This window comes from Ranitomeya imitator, chromosome 1 (assembly GCF_032444005.1).
Source record: "Ranitomeya imitator isolate aRanImi1 chromosome 1, aRanImi1.pri, whole genome shotgun sequence".
Classification (NCBI taxonomy): Eukaryota; Metazoa; Chordata; class Amphibia; order Anura; family Dendrobatidae; genus Ranitomeya; species Ranitomeya imitator.
This window is the reverse complement of record NC_091282.1, coordinates 212191071-212217318: the sequence shown is the minus strand read 5'-3', so window position 1 is coordinate 212217318 and position 26248 is coordinate 212191071.

Here is a 26248-nt window from a genome sequence, read left to right as displayed (position 1 = left end):
GACGCATTGCGACGGCCCCGTACCAACGTAAGTGTGAAAGAAGCCTAACCCTAAATTTAGCCCCAACCCTAACCCTAAATTTAGCCCCAACCCTAACCCTAAATTTAGCCCTAACCCTAGCCCTAACCCTAACCCTAGCCCTAACCCTAACCCTAGCCCTAACCCTAGCCCTAACCCTAGCCCTAACCCTAACCCTAGCCCTAATCCAAACCCTAACCCTAACCCTAGCCCTAACCCTAGCCCTAACCCTAGCCCTAGCCCTAACCCTAGCCCTAACCCTAACCCTAACCCTAGCCCTAACCCTAGCCCTAACCCTAGCCCTAACCCTAACCCTAACCCTAGCCTTAGCCCTAACCCTAAGCCTAACCCTAGCCCTAGCCCTAACCCTAACCCTAGCCCTAACCCTAACCCTAGCCCTAACCCTAGCCCTAACCCTAACCCTAGCCCTAACCCTAATTTTAGCCCAAACTGCTGTTCTCCTGCCGGCCAGCAGATGGAGACAGATGGCGGGCGCACTGCGCATGCGCCCGCCATTTTCTTTTGCCGGCGGCCAGGAGGAGCAGCAGGAGGATCCAGGGACACAGGTGAGTATGATAGGGTCCCCGAATCCCCCTATTTCTCTGTCCTCTGATGTGCGATCACATCAGAGGACAGAGAATTACACTTTACTTTTTTTTTTTTTTTTTTTTGCGGTCACCGGTAAACAGTTAATTACCGGCGATCGCAAAACAGGGGTCGGTAAAACCGACCCCGATCATGCTCTTTGGGGTCTCGGCTACCCCCGGCAGCCGAGACCCCAAAGATTCTCGCGGGGCCGGCCGGCGGGCGCACTGCGCACGCGCCCCCCATTTTGAAGATGGCGGTGCCCACCGGGAGCCACGAGGAGCACCGGGGGAGATAGGTGAGTATTGGGGGGCTACCTGGGACCCCTTTTCTCTGTCCTCTGATGTGCGATCACATCGGAGGACAGAGAAATTAAAAAGAGATCGCGTTTTTTTTTTTTGCGATCGCCGGTAAACGGTTAATTACCGGCGATCGCAAATGCGGGGTGGGTAAACCCCCCCCGAATCATGTTCTCTGGGGTCTCGGCTACCCCCGGCAGCCGAGACCCCGGAGAAAATCCGACTCTGGGGGGCGCTATTTACTTTTTCCACAGCGCCGTTAATTAACGGCGCTGCGGTTTAAGTACCCTTAGCGGCCGCCGTTAAAAGGCGTATCGGCGGTCGCTAAGGGTTAAGGGAAAGTAGGAAAAAGGAACAAATAGGTGTATGTAAGGTCAGTAAAGGTGACCAGTCATGCAGGATAATATAAAAATAGATTAATTAAACTGCATAACCCCTCTGTACTTTACCTGCGCTGTGCCCTTCCTATACAGCGGAGGTTGGCACCCTACTGGTCAGCGGATATGGCAACTTTACTCCACAGTGGCTATCCCTGGGAAGCCCAAATAGACTCAACAACCAGGGGTTTAGCAATAGTGATATATGGAGTCAAAAAGGAAATAAGTAATAATCAGATGGTTACAAAATTCATATTGAACTAATATAGACCAAGTCTAAATCCAGCAATAGGATATCTGATATATCATGATGACAGTCATCATATCCGTAAAATGCTTTACCTTTCATGTAAATGTATAAATCTTAATGTGCATTAGCAACGCATCCATTTTTCACTATAATTTGTACATCATGTCATTGATCTGAAGCATGAAGAGTTTGAAGAAACATTATATTACATGTTATATATAAAAAGACTGCACCATGGAATTTCAAGTATGAACATCTTTAATCAATCTGAGTTAGAGGATTGCAATTGTCTTCATACTTCAAATCCCACTTGAAAGGAGAACTGAGAATAATTTAAAGATTCCATTTATAGGAGCAGCTGCAGCTTACACATCACTGATGGCCCTTATGTTAATTTAAGGAGCTATAACTGAAGACCAAAATGTCTAATGTGGAGCAATCATTGACTTAGAGAATCACAAATGTGACAATTGTGGATTACGTATATAACTGTCATTAGAAAATTTATTGGATGCATTTACACTTTCTGTGTTTAATATAACTACTGTAAGGCAGCTACAAAATGCATCGTTGATGCGAGGTATGTTTCACAGAGATGGTTGTCATCTGTAATGTAATTCTGGAGTATTGTCCTATTGCATATAGCACTAAATGGATTCTTTGGTGCATCTGGGCAAGGTTTTATGGACAGTCTGAGAGATGCGTGGGTCTGGCTGCCCACATACCCCACCTTTGGGTGCGGTTAACATGTTAAGTGGAGTCTGTTGTATGACACATGGCCTGTGTGTGGAGGAAGAGGGTCTCTTGTGTGTTATATCCATACTGAGTCAGTATACTGGATGCTAATCAGCCTGTGTGACCGGGATTGGTTCTCAAAAAACTTTGTGAAAAGAACTATTTACTTTGTTTTGCCAGTGCAGTGCAGAAGGCTATTTATTTTTTTATTTTTTGCTTATGGATGGTTTATGAAGCAGCACTAAACCAACATGGGCAATTAAATGGAAACACTTCCTGTTTTGCCTCCCGATGCACCCAAGTGAGTAGCATTCCCACACTACCTATTCCAGATATGAAACTCTCGAAGTAGATACTCAAGAAATGATCAAATCTTTTGAAATTTGAATTCATCAGGTATTAAATTTGTGGCAATTAAATTATCTGGGAATCACTGATACTCAAGTTACCCTAAAAAGATGTGTATAACACTTTGAAAACTCTCAAAAATGTATCCAATCCTTTCAAACTTTTTAACACAAACACAGCCTAAGTAAAAGCAGTGTCCCGACCATAGAAACAGATGAATAGCAGATAGTAACAAACAGCCCATTTAATAGCACAAAGCACTGATATATTGTTCTTTTTTTAATTAAAAAAAACCTCCAAAATGTATCCATCTCAATCTTTTGCGATGACGCAGACCATAGTGTGAAAACACACAGTGTGTTAAGAGTCGAGTTCCCACCGCTGCACAGGGGGAAACTCAAGCCATGTCTGCTGTGGTCTCCCATTCTACATCAGCCACAGTGGAGCCTGCTCAGCAGAGACGTTGGTCCCAGTGTTTCACTCAGTCTGATACTGTGAAAAGGGTTACTGCTGCCTTTCCAGACTCTGCTGTTGTAGCCTGCACTGGTCAGCGGCGAGCAGGCTTTTCTGGAACTAAGTCCTGCTTTGCACACACTGAGCATGCCCAAGGTAAGACCTCTCATTGGAGGTCAGGGGTCACATGCTCAGGTACTGCAGCAGAAATAATTGGTCCTCTAGGAAGGTCCTGAAGTTACTCAGGTACCGTAGCAACTTCCATTGGTTGCCTAGGAAGGTCCTGAAGCTGCTGCAGCTATAAAAGGTTTGCATGGCCGCACGGCTAGTATCACCTCATGTCATGAGCTAGTTATTTGTGGTTGCGCCTGTATGTGTGTATTCAGGGACCCGGCTGAAATAAAACCCTAGAATACCGGCACCTCCGGTGAGGAGTTTGCATGTATGTATTCAGGGATCCGGCTGAAATAAGCTCCTAGAATACCGGCACCTCCGGTATTCGTGTGCTTTTCTGGGTGCTGGGTGCGTGACCACTGACTGCCTTCAGCTCAGCAGTTAGCTGTGTTCCCCTGTTACGCTAACAGGGCACAGCATCTTATTTCTAGTGATTCTTTGGAGTTAACAGAGTTTGCTTATACTGCCATATAGTGCCGCCATTTGCCAGCAGCAGGTTCCTCTCCTTCACGGTGGACCCCGGGTTGCAAACGCACCTATTTATACATATATATACTCAGTGTGTTCTGCTAAACCTAACACAGTGTGACTGTTAAAGGTAACATAATCCTGCTATGACTAGGGATAAGCGAGTAGTGAAATATTTAGACTCTCTATACTCGTGCCGAGTATACGGTAATACTCGGGTATTCGGTACGAGTAGCGAGTCCAATTTTAGTCAATGGAAAATGTGAGTAAATGTCTGCACATAGTATCGGTATATATATATATATATATATATATATATATATATATATGTCATTGACATATATATATATATATATCTTTATATTTCATAAAGAGTTAGATAGCAGCATAATTCAATTGTCGGGTTCTGTAAAATCATTGCAGAATCGGACAGGATATGAGACATGGTTTACATACAGTAAACCATTACATATGCATTAGATTTTTATGTATCCCTCCCTAATAATATTAGTAGTGTGTGTGTGTCTGTAAAAGATTGGAGCTGTAGGTGCTAAATTAACCCCTTAGTGACAGAGTCAATTTGGTACTAAATGACTGAGCCAATTTTTACAATTCTGACCACTGTCCCTTTATGAGGTTATAACTCTGGAACGCTTTAACGGATCAAGCTGATTCTGAAAATACTTTTTCATGACATATTGTACTTCATGGTAGTGGTAACATTTCTTAGATACTACTTGCGATTATTTATGAAAAAAATGGAAATATGGCAAAAAAAATTTAAATTTTGCAACTTTGAATTTTTATGCCCTTAGATCAGAGTGATATGTCACACAAAATATTTAATAAATAACATTTCCCACATGTCTACTTTACATCAGCACAATTTTGGAAAGAAACTTTTTTTGTTAGGAAGTTATAAAGGTTAAAAGTTGACCAGCGATTTCTCATTTTTACAATAAAATTTACAAAACCTTTTTTTAGGGACCATCTCACATTTAAAGTCACTTTGAAGTGTGTACATGACAGAAAATACCCAAACTTGACACCATTCTAAAAACTACACCCCTCAAGTTGCTCAAAACCACATTCAAGAAGTTTATTAACCTTTTACATGCTTCACAGGAACTGAAACAATGTGGAAAAAAAATAACATTTAATTTTTTTTGTAAACATTTTACTTGAGAAACAATTTTTTTTTTATTTTCACAAGTGTAAAAAGAGAAAATGAACCACAAAATTTATTGTGCAATTTCTCTTGAATACGCCGATACCCCATATGTGGGGGTAAACCACTGTTTAGGTGCACGGCAGAGCTTGGAAGAGAAGGAGCGCAGTTTGACTTTTTCAATGCAGAATTGGCTGGTATTGAGATCGGACACCATGTCGCGTTTGCAGAGCCCCTGATGTGCCTAAACAGTGGAAACCCCCCACATGTGACACCATTTTGGAAACTAGACCACTTTCTTAACTTATCTAGATGTGTGGTGAGCACTTTGAACCCCCATGTGCTTCATAGAAGTTTAAAACGTAGAGCAGTGAAAATAAAAAAATCACATTTTTTCTTCAAAAATGATCTTTTAGCCCCCAAATTTTTATTTTCACAAGGGTAACAGGAGAAATTAGACTACGAACGTTGTTGAGCAATTTGTCCTGAGTATGCCGATACCCCATATGTGGGGGTAAACCACAGTTTGGGTGCATGGCAGAACTTGGAAGAGAAGCAGTTCCGTTTAACTTTTTCAATGCAGAATTGGCTGGAATTGAGATCGGACGCCATGCCGCGTTTGGAGAGCCCCTGATTTGCCCAAATAGTGGAAACCCCCCACAAGTGACCCCACTTTAGAAACTAGCCCCATTATGGAACTTATCTAGATGTGTGGTGAGCACTTTGATCCACCAAGTGCTTCACAGAAATTTATAACGTAGAGCTGTGAAAATAAGCAATCCTTTTTTTTCCTTAAAAATGATTTTTAGCTTGCAATTTTTTATTTTCTCAAGGCTAACAGGAGAAATTGGACCCCTAAATGTATTGGGCAATTTATCCTGAGTACGCTGATAGCCCATATGTGGGGGGACCACTGTTTGGGCGCATGGCAGAGCTCGGAAAGGAAGGAGTGCTGTTTTGGAATGCAGACTTTGATAGAATGGTCTGCGGGCTTTATGTTGCGTTTGCAGAGCCCCTGATGTACCTAAACAGTAGAAACCCCCTACAAGTGACCCCATTTTGGAAACTAGACCCCCAATGAACTTATCTAGTGTGGTGAGTATTTTGAACGCCCAAGTGCTTCACAGAAGTTTGACGCAGGGCCGTGAAAATAAAAAATCATTTTTTTCCCACAAAAATGATTTTTTATCCCCAATTTTTTTTAATTTTTTGAAAGGGTAACAGGAGAAACTGGACCCCTAAAGTAGTTGTCCAATTAGTACTTAGTACGCTAACGCCCCATATGTGGGGGTAAACCACTGTTTGAGCTCACAGCAGAGCTCAGAAGGGAGAGAGCACCATTAGACTTTTTGAGTGCAAAATTGGCTGTCTCGTTTGGAGACCCCCTGATGTAACTAAACAGTTGAAACCCCCAATTCTAACTCCAACCCTATCTCCAACACACCCCTAACCCTAATCCCAATCCGATCCATAATCCTTATCACAACCATAACCCCAAAGCACCCCTATCCCTAATCCCAACCCTAACCATAACACTAATCAAAACCCTAAACCCAACACACCCCTAATCCCGACCCTAACCTTAACCCTATTGTCAACCTTATCCCTAAACCAAACCTAATCCCAACCCTAATCCCAACTCTAACCCTAACTTTAGCCCCAACCCTAGCCCTAACCCTAACTTTAGCCCCAACCCTAACCCTAATTGTAGCCCTAACCCTAACCCTAGCCCTAAAGGTACCGTCACACTAAGCGACGCTGCAGCGATGCCGACAACGATCCGGATCGCTGCAGCGTCGCTCTTTGGTCGCTGGAGAGCTGTCACACAGACCGCTCTCCAGCGACCAACGATGCCGGTAACCAGGGTAAACATCGGGTTACTAAGCGCAGGGCCGCGCTTAGTAACCCGATGTTTACCCTGGTTACCATCGTTAAAGTAAAAAAAAACAACCACTACATACTTACCTACTGCTGTCTGTCCCCGGCGCTGTGCTTCTCTGCTCTGGCTGTGAGCACAGCGGCCGGAAAGCTGAGCGGTGACGTCACCGCTGTGCTTTCTGTCTGCCCAGCGCTCACAGCCAGAGCAGAGAAGCCCAGCGCCGGGGACAGACAGCGGTAGGTAAGTATGTAGTGGTTGTTTTTTTTTACTTTAACGATGGTAACCAGGGTAAACATCGGGTTACTAAGCGCGGCCCTGCGCTTAGTAACCCGATGTTTACCCTGGTTACCAGCGAAGATATCACTGAATCGGCGTCACACACGCCAATTCAGTGATGCCAGCGGGAGAGCCAGCGACGAAATAAAGTCCTGGCCTTTCTGCCCCGACCAGCGATATCACAGCAGGGGCCTGATTGCTGCTGCATGTCACACTGGACGATATCGCTAGCCAGGACGCTGCAACGTCACGGATCACTAGCGATATCGTCCAGTGTGACGGTACCTTAACCCTAGCCCCAACCCTAAACCTAACTTTAGCTCCAGCCCTAACCCTAATTTTAGCCCCAACCCTAACCTTAGCCCTAACCCTAAAATTAGCCCCAACCCTAACCCTAGCCCTAACCCTAATTGGAAAATGGAAATACACACTTTTTTTATTTTATTATTTAGGGGGTGAGAAAGGGGGTGAGAAAGGGGGGTATTTACTTTTTTTTATTTTGATCACTGTGATAGGATCTCACAGTGACCAAAATAAAACAAGAGGAATAATCTTCCTCTGCCGGCCGTCAGATCTCGGCGGGCGCACTGTGCATGCGCCCGCCATTTTCTTCCCGGAGGAAGATGCCAGTGGCCAGGAGAAGAAGCAGGAGGACCCAGGGATGCCGGTAAGTATAACAGGGTCCTTGATCCACCTATTTCTCTGTCCTCTGATGTGCGATCACTTTTTTTTTGCGATCGCCGGTAAACGGTTATTCTGGTTTGATTCTTTCATTAAAATACTTTATTCTTAATGTGTGTGTGTTTATTTTTAACCCTTTCAAACTATTGCATTAATAATGGAGAGGTGTCTTATTGACACCTCTCCATTATTAACCAGGCTTAATGTCACCTTACAATAGCAAAGTGACATTAACACCTTATTACCCCATATGCCAATGCCACAGGGCAGTGGGAAGAGAGAGGCTAGGTGCCGGAATAGGCGCATCTTACAGATGCGCCTTTTCTGGGGTGGCTGGGGGCAGATGTTTTTAGCCAGGGGGGCCAATAACCATGGTCCCTCTCTAGGCTTTTAATATCTGCCCTCAGTCAATGGCTTTCGCTCTCTGGTGGGTTTATCAGGGGGGTATTTTCTGAAAGCCAAAAATGGCTCAAAATGACTCTTGCAGTGTCTTCAGAAAATACCCCCTGAGGAACCCACCACATGGAGGGAGAAACACATTGGGCTGATGAAATAACCCTAGGGGCATTAACTAGCTTCACACTAGGGGACCGCCCTTGCTAGCAGCCATTCAGGGGCACAACAATTAGTGGTTATGATAGAATATAACCCCCCTGTTTGCATAATTTTTTTCATTCCCTACCTCCTATTGTTAGAATATCTGGGAGAAATGGATCCTTTAACCCTATGAGAAGCTATCTAACAGGGATAAAGGAAGGACAAATTTGGTGAGATCACACCAGTTTTCTATTTTGAGCATTGTTTGTTTGGAGCACTTGCACTTTATTATTGTATTTGTCTGTGGATTATGGCTTTGGCAATTTTAAACATGCTATATTAAAGGTTACATTTTATTTTGATTACCTGACCTGCTGTTATTCCTGAAGTATTTTTGGGAAGATGCGGAGGTTCAGATTATTTCTGAAGTACAGGTTGCTAAATTTCTTCATGAAATTCAACTTGATTTTAATAATCTTCAAATTTATTCGATCATCTCTGAAGTCTGAAAGCCATGCTGTACTTCTGTTTGTTTCTTATTTATATTCTGTCTGCATTAATGAAGAATTCTCTAAAGCAATAATGATAAGGAAGCTTATTTTCATAATATAATAGTGCATGGAAGCATAATGTACAACAACCATACAGCCTTCACACCCTTAGCCATGTGCAAGATATCTTAAAAACCAAAAATATATCTTCAATAAAAAATCTATTTAGACATGAGCAGAAGTTCTATTTTCCACTATTGTCAAATATGCAACTAATTCTGATTTGCTGTGAATCTCAAATCTGATGAATCTTCTCTACCAGTGTTACATTTGAAATAAAAACACTACCAATTTTTTAGACCTTTTACTCCTCAATAGCTAATACTGTCACATAATTGTGCAATACATGTGTTATATAGGGTATATCCATTTTGTGAATGGCATTTAAATTCTAAACTGACTAGAGATAACATTACCACTCAGTTTTTATTTTGAAACAGCAAAATAATTTTGTCACGGTAAATCAATAAAACTTTTTTTTACATTCTCTATTGTTATATTGATATGAACTCTATATTGGATGTTGCAACATGTCCTGTAATTAACCCCTTTCTGACATTAGACGTACTATCCCGTCGAGGTGGGGTGGGCCCGTATGCCCACCGACAGGATAGTACATCATAGCGATCGGCCGCGCTCACGGGGGAGCACAGCTGATCATGGCCGGGTGTCAGCTGACGGACCACCCCGGCACATTAACCCCCGGCACACTGCGATCAAGTTTCCGGCAGTATAGGGAAGCATCGTGCAGGGAGGGGGTTCCCTGTGTGCTTCCCTGAGACCCTCGGAGCAACGCAATGTGATCGCATTGCTCCAAGGGTCTCCTACCTCCTCCTCACTGCAGGCCAGGATCCAAAATTGCTGCGGGGCTGCATCTGGGTCCTGCAGGGAGGTGGCTTCACAGCGCCTGCTCATAGAAGGGGCTGGGAAGCCTCCCTGCTGCGCATGTCAGATCGCTGATCTGACAGTGCACAACAAAGTGTCAGATAAGCAATCTGTCACTTTACTGTGATGTCCCCCCCATGGGGCAAAGTAAAAATGTTAAAAAAAAAATATTTCCATGTGTAAAAAAAAATCCTAAATAAATAAAAGAAAAAAATATATATATATATTGTTCCAATAAATACATTCCTTTATCTAAATAAAAAAAACAATAAAAGTACACATATTTAGTATCATCACGTCCATAATGACCCCACCTATAAAACTGTCCCACTAGTTAACCCCTTCAGTGAACACCATAAAATAAAATAAAAAACGAGGCAAAAAACAACGCTTTATTATCATACCACCGAACAAAAAGTGCAATAGCACGCAACCAAAAAGGCAGATATAAATAAACATGGTACCGCTGAAAACGTCATCTTGTCCCACAAAAAACGAGCCACCAAACAGCATCATCAGTGAAAAAATAAAAAAGTTATAGTCCTCGGAATAAAGCGATGCAAAAATATGTATTTTTTCTATAAAATAGTTTTTATCGTATAAAAGTGCCAAAACATAAAAAATGATATAAATGAGGTATCGCTGTAATCGTACTGACCCTAAGAATAAAACTGCTTTATCCATTTTACCAAACGCGGAATGGTATAAACGCCCCCCCAAAAGAAATTCATCAATAGCTGGTTTTTGGTCATACAGCCTCACAAAAATCGGAATAAAAAGCGATCAAAAAATGTCACATGCCTGAAAATGTTACCAATAACAACGTCAACTCATACCGCAAAAAACAAAGCCTTACCTGACTCTGTGGATCAAAATATGGAAAAATTATAGCTCTCAAAATGTGGCAACGCAAAAAAATATTTTTTGCAATAAAAATCGTCTTTTAGTGTGTGACAGCTGCCAATCATAAAAATCCACTAAAAAAACGCTATAAAAGTAAATCAACCCCCCTTCATCACCCCCTTAGAACAAACTGGGCTCTGCAGCATTTACACTCTCCTGCTGAAAGTCCAAGCCAGGTGGGCTGGACATGTGGTCAGAATGCCTGACAGCCGTCTACCGAAACAACTGCTGTACGGAGAACTGTGCCAAGGAAAGCGAGCAGTTGGGGGCAGAAGAAGCGCTATAAAGACTGCCTTAAGGTGTCTCTTAAAAAGCTGGAAGTCAACACCAATGAATGGGAAGAGCTTGCCCTGGATCGTCCAGGTTGGCGGGGCAGGATCACCTCAGGAGCACGTGCAGCTGAAGATAGGAAAATCTTTGATGCAAAAAGAAAGCGCACTGTACGCAAGCCACAAGTAGAATCTGGTGTACTGACCACATCTGCTTGCTTATGTCAAGTATGTTGGCGAACCTTCAGGGCCCGGATTGGACTCATCAGCCACCTCCGGACCCACAACTATTAACACTCTTCTAACCTTGAAGTCATGGTCATTTTCGAAAACGAAGGACGAACATCAGTAAGGGAGAAATAATAAATTTGAAAAAATGTATTTCTTTCCATTTTCCCATTAAGGTTAGGGCTAGGGTTAGGGGTAGAGATAGGGCTAAGGTTAGGTTTAGGGCTAGGGTTAGGGTTTGGATTACATTTACGGTTGGGATTAGGGTTAGGGGTGTGTTGGAGTAAGGGGTGTGGTTAGGGTTGGGGTTAGGGATGTGGTTGGGATTAGGGGTGTGTATGGGTTAAGGTTTCAGTTAGAATTGGGGGTTTCCATTGTTTAGGCACATCAGGGCTCTCCAAACGCAACATGGTGTCCGATCTTAATTCCAGCCAATTCTGCGTTGAAAAGTAAAACAGTGCTCCTTCCCTTCCAAGCTCTCCCGTGTGCCCAAACAAGGGGTTTCCCCAACATATAGGGTATCAGCGTACTCAGGACAAATTGGACAACAACTTCTGTGGTCAAATTTCTCTTGTTACCCTTGGGAAAATAAAAATTTGGGGGGCTAAAAAAACATTTTTGTGGGACAAAAATGATTTTTATTTTTACGGCTCTGCATTATAAACTGTAGTGAAACACTTGGGGGTTCAAAGTTCTCAACACATCTAGATAAGTTCCTTGGGGGGGTCTAGTTTCCAATATGGGGTCACTTGTGGGGGGTTTCTACTGTTTAGGTACATCAGGGGCTCCGCAAATGCAACGTGACGCCTGCAGACCAATCCATCTAAGTCTGCATTCCAAATGGCGCTCCTTCCCTTCCGAGCTCTGCCATGCGGGCAAACAGTGGTTCCCCCCACATATGGGGTATCAGCATACTCAGGACAAACTGCACAACAACATTTGGGGTCCAATTTCTCCTGTTACCCTTGGGAAAATACAAAACTGGTGCTAAGAATAATTTTTGTGGAAAAAAAAGAATTTTTATTTTCACGGCTCTGCGTTATAAACTGTAGTGAAACACTTGGGGGTTGAAAGCTCTAAGAACACATCTAGATAAGATCCTTAGGGGTCCTACTTTCCAAAATGGTGTCACTTGTGGGGGGTTTCAATGTTTAGGCACATCAGGGGCTCCCCAACGCAACATGGCGTCCCATCTCAATTCCAGCCAATTTTGCATTGAAAAGTCAAACGGCGCTCCTTCCCCTCCGAGCTCTGCCATGCACACAAACAGTGGTTTAGCCCCACATATAGGGTATCAGCGTACTCAGGTCAGATTGCACAACAATGTTTGGGGCACAATTTCTTCTGGTAACCTTGGGAAAATAAAAAATTTTGGGCAAAAATTTCATTTTTGTGAAAAAATTTTTTATTTTACGGCTCTTCATTTTAAACTTCTGTGAAGCACTTGGTGGGTCAAAGTGCTCACCACACATCTAGATAAGTTCCTTCGGGGGTATACTTTCCAAAATGGTGTCACATGTGTCAGTTTCAATGTTTAGGAACATTAGTGGCTCTCCAAACGCAACATGGCTTCACATCTCAATTCCAGCCAATTTTGTATTAAAAAGTCAAATGGTGCACCTTACCTTCCAAGCTCTGCCATGCGCCCAAACAGTGGTTTACCATATATGGGGTATCCGAGTACTCAGGACACTTTTGGGGTCCATTTTCTCCTGTTACCCTTGTTAAAAAAAAACAAATTGGAGCTGAAGTAAATTTTTTTGTGAAAAAAAATTAAATGTTAATTTTTTTTAAACATTCCAAAAATTCCTGTGAAACACCTGAAGGGTTAATAAACTTCTTGAATGTGGTTTTGAGCACCTGGAGGGGTGCAATTTTTAGAATGGTGTCACACTTTGGTATTTTCTATCATATAGACCTCTCAAAATGACTTCAAATGTGACGTGGTCCCTAAAAAAAATGGTGTTGTAAAAATGAGAAATTGCTGGTCAACTTTTAACCCTTATAACTCCCTAACCAAAAAAAAAATTTTGTTTCCAAAATTGTACTGATGTAAAGTAGACATGTGGGAAATGTTACTTATTAAGTATTTTGTGTGACATATCTCTGTCATTTAAGGGCATACAAATTCAAAGTTGTAAAATTATGAAATTTTCAAAATTTTCGCCAAATTTCCATTTTCTTCACAAATAAACACAGGCAATATCAAAGAAATTTTACCACTATACACTATACAATATGTCACGAGAAAACAGAATCACTGGGATCCGTTGAAGCGTTCCAGAGTTATAACCTCATAAAGAGGCAGTGGTCAGAAATGTAAAAATTGGCCTGGTCATTAACGTGCAAACCACCCTTGGGGGTAAAGGGGTTAAACTTTCATCGTTAAAATAAATGTTTTCAGTTATGGGTTAAAAAAAGAAAAATTTTAGTTGGAAATACAGTTTTTCACAATAGGCAATAATATCATATAAAGAACAGAATATAGGAAGCTTTCCTAACATTAACCAGGGCTCACATAGTGCAGACCCTCTTAGAATTGCTGATTGCTGCTGGACACCCCTCTGATCAGATGCTAACTGTAGGGAATCAAAATGTCATGGCTTAGGTTGCTCATTTAAATCAATGACTTTTTATTGATTTCAGCAAGCACCCTCTGGTCTTCAAATGCTAAGAGCTGATTGTGGATCTTGTCTTCAGCTACTGTGGATGGAGTTCTCATTATTAGCTAAAAATATGTTTATATGAGGGTATCTACCATAGAAACTGATGTACCAATACCAAAGTGATATATTAACATCTCAAGGTGTATACTAATTGTCTTTAGTATTTTTTTTTAACATATTCCAACAAAGATTATGGGTCTACTTAGCAAGTCATATGATTGACTAAAAATTATTTTATAGAAAATTCTCTCCGGGAAGATAATTATTAATATTATCAACCTTGATATTAACTTCCGCTTACAAACATCCCAATCAAAATGTTAGCTGTCTCCACATATATTTGTCCTTTTTTTTTTCATTTTGCTTCTTGTATTTCCATTAATTGTACACTGAAGTAAAGCTCCAGTATATAGAGCTGTCGAACCCCATTGGTAAGGCGGTGGCTAATTTTGTGGTTTACAATTAAGTTTCCTTTATTTAGCTTTGCAATTCCATACAGAAGAATTCAATAAAAGGAATGTAGACCATGTGGTACACATTTTTTCTCTACAATGAATTGGATGATGGATGCCACCATATGGCATGTGCTTCAGCCTTTGTTAAATATAAAAGCCATATAAAAAGCATTTAACTGAAGGGAAAAAAATGCAGAGAAAAAATCTTGTCATTTAAAAATTTAATTTCAAGTAAAATATTTAGAATTTTGTTAGTAAGCAGGGGAATCCTTCTTAGCAAGAAAAAAAAAAATGTGTTAACCGTAATGTTGCACTCGTTATAGCATAGCTGTGAGCAGGAATAAGTGTCACTGATGTCAATGAGAAGTTGTTACTAAGAAGGAAACAATTCACAGTCTTTCTTACTAGCCATAAGCCTTTGATATATCTAGTACTGCAAGCCCCGGGGCACTGTGCAGCCATTAAGTTAAAGTACTGCGCCCGTCTCATTATTGATTTTTTTTTCACTATTCTTGTAGAATGTGATCATTAAACTACACAAAATAATCCCTGGTTTATCCTAGAAGGTTCAATATTTTATCTTTTAACATAAAATATCCAGATTTTGCACATAGGCACTATCTTATATATACCACAAAATTGTAAAATGTATCAGACATTTTAAGAAAAGATTGTTCCCTCTTAAAATGAAGACATGTCAGAAAAGGGGAGCGAGTCATGATATGTGTTGACTGAGGCTTTCAATCAGCTTAATTCTGGTTAAAGGGTTAATAAATCAAGAGGTACACAAAAATCGGATCTGTCCTATAGCCACAGTGTGATAGGAAAACAATCTTTACTGATTCACTGGTGTGTCTCTAACCATAGAATGTTGTTTCTATTTATCACATACTATTCGAAGTGACCGTTCAAAAGGAATAAGTAATATTTAAGCCAAATCCAACATTCAAACAAAATATGTTATGTTTATTTTATTTGCTGTTATTAGTTCAAGTTATCAAGCTTTCTTTCTAGAATAATATTAAAATAAAAAAGTCTATTATTATTCTCTTTTATATACACTTATATGGATTTTAACACACACATTTAAAAATATATTGAAAGTCAAAAGTATCATGTTGAATTTGAATGGAGCAAGAAGAAAATCAGATAATGCAAGGTCTATTATTCTAAGCTGGTAGAAACTGCGCTTTTATATTTTTCAATGATTTCTAGTTAAATGTACCCTGACTCTACAAAGCAGTTTAACAAACATCCATTTTTTTGAGACCTATGGTTCAGTAGCTGATAAGAAAAATGTAATTTGCATAAGACCCCAGAAGGGTGCCAAGAGTCCTTAAGGTTTAAACAACAATCTTTATTATTCTGTAAGTGGATGTGTTGAATTTTCATGCTTTTGCTTTTTTTCTGTTTTCCTTTTCTTTCACTTTTGTTTTATAGAGTCTGACAAAAAAGAAGAAAGTAGATTTTTTCCAGCACCCCTGCTGTGTCCTCAGGGAGAAATTCAATGTGCCTCATTTGTCTTAATTGGACAGCCGCCCTTGGCACCAGCTTTTTCTATGAATATATTAGCAGAAAAGGCAGAAACTTTTGGATCAACTTCTGCAAATGCGGATTTGTGGTTTCATCATTTTTCTAACAGAAACGAGGTAGTGTAAGTATATTTGGTGGAGTAAAATACAGAAAAAGAAAAGAAAATATTTACCTTAGGCTAGGGTCACATTGCGTTCTGTGACCGCCTTAAACGGACTAGGTTACACCGCAGCAAAACGCGGTGTAATGTAGTCCGTTAATGCCGCCATTGCCTGTAATGGGCCCACATTGGGCGTGCGCTAGCGATGTGCCATCATTTGATCTGCGCTAGCGGCATCGGCTAACGCGATCCCTTTTGGGACATTGCGTTAATGCAGTCCGTAGCGCTATGCGCTAAGCGGACTGCCCTAACGCAATGTGACCCTAGCCTTAGACTACTGAAGTCTATCAACCTCATAATAATGGAGCTGATTCATTAATGTATTTTAGATACCTTATGCAAACATCACCAAAATAAAACACATTGCTTCATATAGAAAATCGACAGATTATTTAACATTTACATTATGGGATCAGCTAACCACTCTATAAAGATCACTTTTGTAGGGTAAATACATTGAAAAATGTGCTGTTTTGGTTAAATGCTACATTTAAGCTTCTGTCTAAGTTCTGTGATATGCCTGAAAAGTAAATAAGGCTATGCTGTAATACTTTATGTAACACATTTATAAGTGTTCCCCTGCAATTAGAAAAACAAAATATGACAATGCCGGTCTCACATGATATTGTCTGTAGCCAGTATTCTACCCTTCAGTGATTAATTTATGGTATACTGCACTAGTGGGGCGATATATATGTAGAACTTATGCCAAGTGAGTATCTTTTTAGCATACACTTGACTATTCTCTCCAGCATATTTTATTTTAATTGGATCAGAATGCACAGTTGACAATATTTTATATTGCAATGGTGTAAATCAAGGATATATATCCAGACAATACCTCCATATCTAGTGAGAATAGAGCCTCAGTTAAGGTACCGTCTCACATAACGATATCGTTAACGATATCGTTGCTTTTTGTGACGTAGCAACGATATCGTTAAGGAAATCGTTATGTGTGACAGCGACCAACGATCAGGCCCCTGCTGGGAGATCGTTGGTCGCTAAGGAAAGTCCAGAACTTTATTTCGTCGCTGGACTTCCCGCTGACATCGCTGGATCGGCGTGTGTGACACCGATCCAGCGATGTCTTCACTGGTAACCAGGGTAAACATCGGGTTACTAAGCGCAGGGCCGCGCTTAGTAACCCGATGTTTACCCTGGTTACCAGCGTAAATATTAAAAAACAAACACTACATACTTACCTTCAGCTGTCTGTCCCCGGCTCTGTGCTTCTCTGCACTCCTCCTGCATCCTGTGTCAGCGCCAGCCAGCCGGAAAGTAAAGCGGTGACGTCACCGGCTGACCGGCGCTGACAGTGCAGAGGAAAGCAGAGCGCCGGAGGACAGACAGCGGAAGGTAAGTATGTAGTGTTTGTTTTTTTAACGTTTACGCTGGTAACCAGGGTAAACATCGGGTTACTAAGCGCGGCCCTGCGCTTAGTAACCCGATGTTTACCCTGGTTACCGGGGACCTCGGGATCATTGGTCGCTGGAGAGCTGTCTGTGTGACAGTTCTACAGCGACCAAACAGCGACGCTGCAGCGATCGACATCGTTGTCGGTATCGTTGCAGCGTCGCTTAGTGTGACGGTACCTTTAAGCCTGAGTTTGTGTGTGTGTCTATGTGAGAAGATCTGGATGGGGCAAACATGCACAGAGAGGGTAGCACCATAAGGAACAAGATAGTAATAGTACTCACCTGTAAGGGCTGTCCATGTACAGAACACCTGTAGAAGCCTGATGTGCCATAGCTGCACTCCCAGGGCTGAAGGAGCGTATCGTCCAGATAACAGTTTGGCAAATTGTATATGAGATACGGCGGAGAGAATAATTATAGTTTCATTCACAACAATGTGTTTCAACACCTTTGTCAAGGTAAAAAAAAACCTTGAGAAAAGTGCTGATTAGGCCCCCAAACTCTTTGGTATGAATAAAAAATCTTGCTTATTATTCTCTGGATCTCATCGTTTCCATGAGCGAAGCTGAACATCGTGAAAAACTCCGCTTTGCCATATATGTGAATGTGGTCATACAGTAACATTGCTTACACAACATCTTACAATATCTGATGGCTAATAAACTTATCAAACCATAAAGTATTCAAACTATGCTGTTTAACTCAACAAAAGAGAATTCTGGTAAAGCGGAGAAACATTTCTGTTTCAATGTATTCAAAGCTCAATGTATTTTCTCTCTATTATGCACTTCCATCAGTTGGCAGCTAAACTCTTTAATGACAAGTACAGATTTATACATTGCTGGTAAATAGCTATTACTTATGAGTAGTGTTGAGCATTCCGATACCGCAAGTATCGGGTATCGGCCGATACTTGCAGTATCGGAATTCCGATACCGAGATCCGATATTTTTGTGGTATCGGGTATCGGTATCGGAGGTGTAAAATAAAGAATTAAAATAAAAAATATTGTTATATTCACCTCTCCGGCGGCCCCTGGAACATCACCGCGAGTCACCGGCGTCCGGCAGGCTTCCTTGTTCAAAATGAGCGCCTTTAGGACCTGCGGAATGACGTCGCGGCTTCTGATTGGTTGCATGCCACCCATGTGACCGCCACGCGACCAATCAGAAGCCGCGACGTCATTCCTCAGATAAATTCCTAGAATGAGCGCCTTTAGGACCTGTGGAATGACGCCGCGGCTTCTGATTGGTCGCGTGGCGGTCACATGGGCGGCACGTGACCAATCAGAAGCCGCGACGTCATTCCGCAGGTCCTAAAGGCGCTCATTTTAAACAAAGAAGCCTGCCGGACGCCGGTGACTCGTGGTGATGTTCCAGGGGCCGCCGGAGAGGTGAATATAACAATATTTTTTATTTTAATTCTTTATTTTACACATTAATATGGATCCCAGGGCCTGAAGGAGAGTTTCCTCTCCTTCAGACCCTGGGATCCATCAGGATACCTTCCGATACTTGGTGTCCCATTGACTTGTATTGGTATCGGATATCGGTATCGGCGATATCCGATACTTTTCGGGTATCGGCCGATACTATCCGATACCGATACTTTCAAGTATCGGACGGTATCGCTCAACACTACTTATGAGCCTTTGACAGACAACTCCCTACTGTGAAGTGAATATTAACCTCCATGAGGCCTCAAGAGTCTTTCTCCTTAAATAATAGAGACCTTATCTTAATTCATATCAAATATTGCTATGAAAATCTAGATGATTAAGAAAACTCTTGGATTCTTTGTTTTTGTTTTACATTTATCATTTTAGGTTGTTTTTTAGCACTGTAGCATCAATATTTGTATACTTTTTGTTTACATGATAGAGCAATGCATCTTCTTGTCTTGTGTGCTTTTTCGATGATTTGTGCATGATCTGAACTGTTATGACTCAAGAGTGTAATTGGATTCCCTAGCAGCTGATCATCCTTGCAAGGTGTACAAGTTAATGCCTAGCTTTAAGGCACTGCTAAATATTCATTTTGTTTCCTCAGGGAATATTTTATCAGCAATTCAAATACTATAAAAAATAGGTTGTTGGTTGAGAGAATGTAGAAAATGTGTCTCCAATCTAGTAAAGGGTTGCATTTGAAAGATTTTACCTGTAGAAAGAATTGTTAAGTATCAAAAACTATAACTGTTTATAAAGTTCTTATTCCGTTGTTCTGGAGAGCACTGGCAGACCATGTGAAGGACGCCTTGGCCACCAGGGAGATACCCGCCACACTGGAGGAGCTTATTTCTCTATCTACCCGCATCGACCTCCATTTTCACGAGCGGAAGTTAGAGCGGACCCAGTGTAGGCAGAGGTTTTAGACTGGCTCCCACCTTTGCCAGACCTCTTGAATCTTCCGTTCTGGCGTCTGACTCCCATGAGGCCATGGAGGTTTCTCGAGCGGGACCTAAGTCTCAGGCCACTCGAGTACCCATGGTTTGTAAAAATTGTCACCAACTAGGACATTACACCAATAAATGTCCTCGGCGGTCGGGAAAACGATTGCGTCTAGTAACCAAAGGGGGAGGTTCACTAGACACAGTGGCATTTTCCTCCAAACTGTCCTTTAAAGGGACAATCCTGTTTGACTCATCCACTCTAACAGTCGAGCTTTGTGTGGACTCAGGAGCAGAGGGAAATTTAATGTCCTCTGCTTTTGCTCTGCGCCATGCTGTACCACTTCTTATGCTCGCCAAACCTGTAACTGTTAGAGTTGTGAATGGGTCGACACTTCCACAGCAAATCACACACCAGACTGTTCCATTCTCGTTGTTCATGTCCCCTTCCCACCAGAAGATTATTTCCCTTCTTGTCCTTCCCGAGGGAATGGATGAGATTTTACTGGGAATACCCTGGCTCCGTTTTCACTCCCCACATATTGAGTGGTCCTCAGGGAGAATATTGGGTTGGAGTGAGTCTTGTATGGCAGGTGTGTGAGTGAGTGTGTACAGGTTTCTACTACCGAGATACCCGCAGACCTTTCTTCTCTTCCCAAGTGCTACTGGGGTTATGCAGACGTATTCTCTAAAAAGGCTGCAGAGACTCTACCACCTCATCGCCCCTACGACTGCCCTATTGATCTCTTGCCTGGAGCGGAACCTCCTCGGGGAAAGGTATATCCCCTTTCTCTCCCTGAGACGGAGGCTATGTCTCAATACATTCAGGAGAATTTGGCAAAAGAGTTCATTAGGAAGTCAGTGTCTCCTGCAGGGGCGGGATTCTTCCTCATACAGAAGAAGAACGGGGAATTATGTCCTTGCATTGATTACAGTGGTCTTAATGCAATCACCATTAAAAATAAGTACCCGTTGCCCTTGATTTCTGAGCTCTTTGACAGGCTAAGGGGAGCAAAGGTATTCACCAAGCTAGATCTGCGGGGTGCCTACAACCTGATTCGCATCCGTGACGGGGAGGAATGGAAAACGGCTTTTAATATCAGGGATGGGCACTATGAGTATCTGGTGATGCCCTTCGGGCTCTGTAATGCCCCAGCCGTTTTTCAGGACTTTGTCAAAGATATCTTCCGGGATATGCTTTCCACCTCGGTCGTAGTCTATCTGGATGATATTCTCATCTTCTCTCCAGATATTGACTCCCACCGGAGAGATGCTGGCAGAGTCTTCGAACTCTTACGGGCGTTTTACCTTTATGCAAAGTTGGAGAAGTGTGTGTTTGAGCAGGAGTCTTTACCTTTCCTGGGCTATATCATCTCCGCCCAGGGATTGGCTATGGATCCTGCCAAACTACAGGCTGTGATGGACTGGAAAGAACCCCATTCTCTTAAAGCGGTGCAGCGCATTATGGGGTTCATAAATTACTATCGCCAGTTCATTCCCCATCTCTCAACTTTGGTAGCTCCCTTGGTATCCCTCACCAAGAAGGGAGCGAATCCCAAATTGTGGTTGGAAGAGGTCTCCAAGGCCCTCACTTCTATAAAGTCTCATTTTGCTAGCGCTCCCATCTTACATCGTCCCGATGTGGATAAGCCATTCCTAATGGAGGTGGATGCTTCATCCGTTGGTGCTGGAGCAGTCCTCTATCAAAAGGATGCTCAGGGTCGGAAGCATCGATGCTTCTTCTTCTCAAAGACCTTCACACCAGTGGAGATAAATTACTCCATCGGGGATAGGGAGTTGCTAGCAATGAAGTTGGCCTTTTCGGAATGGAGACATCTTTTGAAAGGTGCTCGGTTTCCCTTCCAAGTCTTCACGGACCACAAAAATTTGGTCTATTTGCGTACTGCCCAGCGCCTGAATTCTCGTCAGGCCAGATGGTCCTTGTTCTTCTCCTGGTTCCACTTCACTCTCCATTATCTCGCCGGGGAGAAGAACATTCGTACTGATGCTCTCTCTCACTCCCTTGTGTCAACTTAGGAGGAGGAAGAGGAGCCTCGGCTTATTGTCCCTTCAGAGAGTCTGAGAACCGTAGCCCCGGTTTCGCTAGAGTCTGTGCCTCCGGGTAAGACTTTTGTTCCCATCAATTTGCGACCGGAGGTTCTCTTTTAAGCTCATTCGTCCAGAGTGTGCGGACACTTTGGGGCAAAGAGGACATCTGAGGTACTGGCGAGAATGTACTGGTGGCCACATATGGTTCGTGATGTCGGAGACTATGTTCGGGCATGCGTCTCCTGTGCCAAAAATAAGTCTCTCCGACAACGGCCAGCTGGATTGTTATATCCTCTGCCGGTGGCAGACAGGCCCTCGGAGATGGTCGGGATGGACTTTGTGGTGGGTTTGCCCAAGTCACGTGGCCTGTAATGGCGAATGCATCGCTAGCGCACGCCCACATTGGCCGTGCGCTAGCGATGTGACATCATTTGATCTGCGCTAGCGGCATCGGCTAACGCGATCCCTTTTGGGACATTGTGTTAATGCAGTCCGTAGCGCTATGCACTAAGCGGACTGCCCTAACACAATGTGACCCCAGCCTTAGACTACTGAAGTCTATCAACCTCATAATAATGGAGCTGATTCATTAATGTATTTTAGATAGCTTATGCATACATCACCAAAATAAAACACATTGCCTCATATAGAAAATCGACAGATTATTTAACATTTACATTATGGGATCAGCTAACAACTGTATAAAGATCACTTTTGTAGGGTAAATACATTGAAAAATGTGCTGTTTTGGTTAAATGCTACATTTAAGCTTCTGTCTAAGTTCTGTGATATGCCTGAAAAGTAAATAAGGCTATGCTGTAATACTTTATGTAACACATTTATAAGTGTTCCCCTGCATTTTTAATCAGAAAAACAAAATATGACAATGCCAGGTCTCAAGGATATATATCCAGACTATACCTCCATATCTAGTGAGAATAGAGCCTCAGTTAAGGTACCGTCACACATAACGATATCGTTAACGATATCGTTGCTTTTTGTGACGTAGCAACGATATTGTTAAGGAAATCGTTATGTGTGACAGCGACCAACGATCAGGCCCCTGCTGGGAGATCGTTGGTCGCTGAGGAAAGTCCAGAACTTTATTTCGCCGCTGGACTTTCCGCTGACATCGCTGGATCGGCGTGTGTGACACCGATCCAGCGATGTCTTCACTGGTAACCAGGGTAATCATCGGGTTACTAAGCGCAGGGCCGCGCTTAGTAACCCGATGTTTACCCTGGTTACCAGCGTAAACGTTAAAAAAACAAACACTACATACTTACCTTCAGCTGTCTGTCCCCGGCGCTGTGCTTCTCTGCACTCCTCCTGCATCCTGTGTCAGCGCCAGCCAGCCAGAAAGCACAGCGGTGACGTCACCGGCTGACCGGCGCGGACAGTGCAGAGGAAAGCAGAGCGCTGGAGGACAGACAGCGGAAGGTAAGTATGTAGTGTTTGTTTTTTTAACATTTACGCTGGTAACCAGGGTAAACATCGGGTTACTAAGCGCGGCCCTGCGCTTAGTAACCCGATGTTTACCCTGGTTACCGGGGACCTCGGGATCATTGGTCGCTAGAGAGCTGTCTGTGTGACAGCTCTCCAGCGACCAAACAGCGACGCTGCAGCGATCGACATCGTTGTCGGTATCGTTGCAGCGTCGCTTGGTGTGACAGTACCTTTAAGCCTGAGTTTGTGTGTGTGTCTATGTGAGAAGATCTGGATGGGGCAAACATGCACAGAGAGGGTAGCACCATAAGGAACAAGATAGTAATAGTACTCACCTGTAAGGGCTGTCCATGTACAGAACACCTGTAGAAGCCTGATGTGCCATAGCTGCACTCCCAGGGCTGAAGGAGCGTATCGTCCAGATAACAGTTTGGCAAATTGTATATGAAATACGGCGGAGAGAATAATTATAGTTTCATTCACAACAATGTGTTTCAACACCTTTGTCAAGGTAAAAAAAAACCTTGAGAAAAGTGCTGATTTGGCCCCCAAACTCTTTGGTATGAATAAAAAACCTTGCTTATAATTCTCTGGATCTCATCGTTTCCATGAGCGAAGCTGAACATCGTGAAAAACTCCGCTTTGCCATATATGTGAATGTGGTCATACAGTAACATTGCTTACACAACATCTTACAATATCTGATGGCTAATAAACTTATCAAACCATAAAGTATTCAAACTATGCTGTTTAAATCAACAAAAGAGAATTCTGGTAAAGCGGAGAAACATTTCTGTTTCAATGTATTCAAAGCTCAATGTATTTTCTCTCTATTATGCACTTCCATCAGTTGGCAGCTAAACTCTTTAATGACAAGTACAGATTTATACATTGCTGGTAAATAGCTATTACTTATGAGCCTTTGACAGACAACTCCCTACTGTGAAGTGAATATTAACCTCCATGTGGCCTCAAGAGTCTTTCTCCTTAAGTAATAGAGACCTTATCTTAATTCATTTCGAATATTGCTATGAAAATCTAGATGATTAACCCCTTAGTGACAGAGCCAATTTGGTACTTAATGACCGAGCCAATTTTTGCAATTCTGACCACTGTCACTTTATGAGGTTATAACTCTGGAACGCTTCAACGGATCCCGCTGATTCTGAGATTGTTTTTTCGTGACATATTGTACTTCATGTTAGTGGTAACATTTCTTCGATATTACTTGCGATTATTTATGAAAAAAACGGAAATATGGCGAAAATTTTTAAAATTTTGCAATTTTCAAACTTTGTATTTTTATGCCCTTAAATCAGAGAGATATGTCACGAAAAATAGTTAATAAATAACATTTCCCACATGTCTACTTTACATCAGCACAATTTTGGAAACAAAATTTTTTTTTGTTAGGGAGTTATAAGGGTTAAAAGTTGACCAGCAATTTCTCATTTTTACAACACCATTTTTTTTTAGGGACCACATCACATTTGAAGTCATTTTGAGGGGTCTATATGATAGAAAATAATGAAGTGTGACACCATTCTAAAAACTACACCCCTCAAGGTTCTCAAAACCACATTCAAGAAGTTTATTAACCCTTTACGTGCTTCACAGGAACTGAAACAATGTGGAAGGAAAAAATGAACATTTAACTTTTTTTTGCAAACATCTTAATTCAGAACCATTTTTTTTATTTTCACAAGTGTAAAAACAGAAATGTAACCATAAATTTTGTTATGCAATTTCTCCTGAATACGCCAATACCCCATATGTGGGGGTAAACCACTGTTAGGGCGCACCGCAGAACTTAGAAGTGAAGGAGCGCCGTTTGACTTTTTCAATGCAGAATTGGCTGGAATTGAGATCGGACGCCATGTCACGTTTAGAGAGCCCCTGATGTGCCTAAACAGTGGAAACCCCCCACAAGTGACACCATTTTGGAAACTAGACCCCTTAAGGAACTTATCTAGATGTGTGGCGAGCACTTTGAACCCCCATGTGCTTCACAGAAGTTTATAACGTAGAGCTGTGAAAAAAAAAAAATCGCATTTTTTCTACAAAAATGATCTTTTGCCCACAAATTTTTATTTTCACAAGGGTAACAGGAGAAATTAGACCACAAAAGTTGTTGTGCAATTTCTCCTGAGTACGCTGATACCCAATATGTGGGGGTAAACCACTGCTAGGGCGCACCGCAGAGCTTGGAAGAGAAGGAGTGCCGTTTTACTTTTTCAATGTAGAATTGGCTGGAATTGAGATCGGACGCCATGTCGCGTTTGGAGAGCCCCTGATGTGCCTAAACAGTAGAAATCCCCCACAAGTGACCCCATTTTGGAAACTAGACCCCCCATGGAACTTATCTAGATGTGTGATGAGAACCTTGAATGCCCAAGTGCTTCACAGAAGTTTATAATGCAGAGCCGTGAAAATAAAAAATATTTTTTTTTTCCACAAAAAAGATATTGTAGCCCCCAAGTTTTTATTTTTACAAGGGTAACAAGAGAAATTGGACCCCAAAAGTTGTTGTCCAATTTGTCTTGAGTATGCTGGTACCCCATATGTGGGGGTAAACCACTGTTTGGGCGCACGGCAGAGCTCGGAAGGAAGGAGCGCCGTTTTGGAATGCAGACTTTGATAGAATGGTCTGCGGGTATTATGTTGCATTTGCAGAGCCCCTGATGTACCTAACCAGTAGAAACCCTCCACAAGTGACCCCATTTTGGAAACTAGACCCCCCAAGGAACTTATCTAGATGTGTGGTGAGAACTTTGAATGCCCAAGTGCTTCACAGAAGTTTAGAATGCAGAGTCGTGAAAATAAAAAATATTTTTTTTTTCACAAAAAAGATTTTGTAGCCCCCAAGTTTTTATTTTCACAAGGGTAACAGGATAAATTGGACTGCAATAGTTGTTGTCCAATTTATCCCGAGTACGCTGATGTGCCATATGTGGGGGTAAACCACTGTTTGGGCGCACGGCAGAGCTCGGAAGGGAAGGAGCGCCTTTTTGGAATGCAGACTTTGATAGAATGGTCTGTGGGCATTATGTTG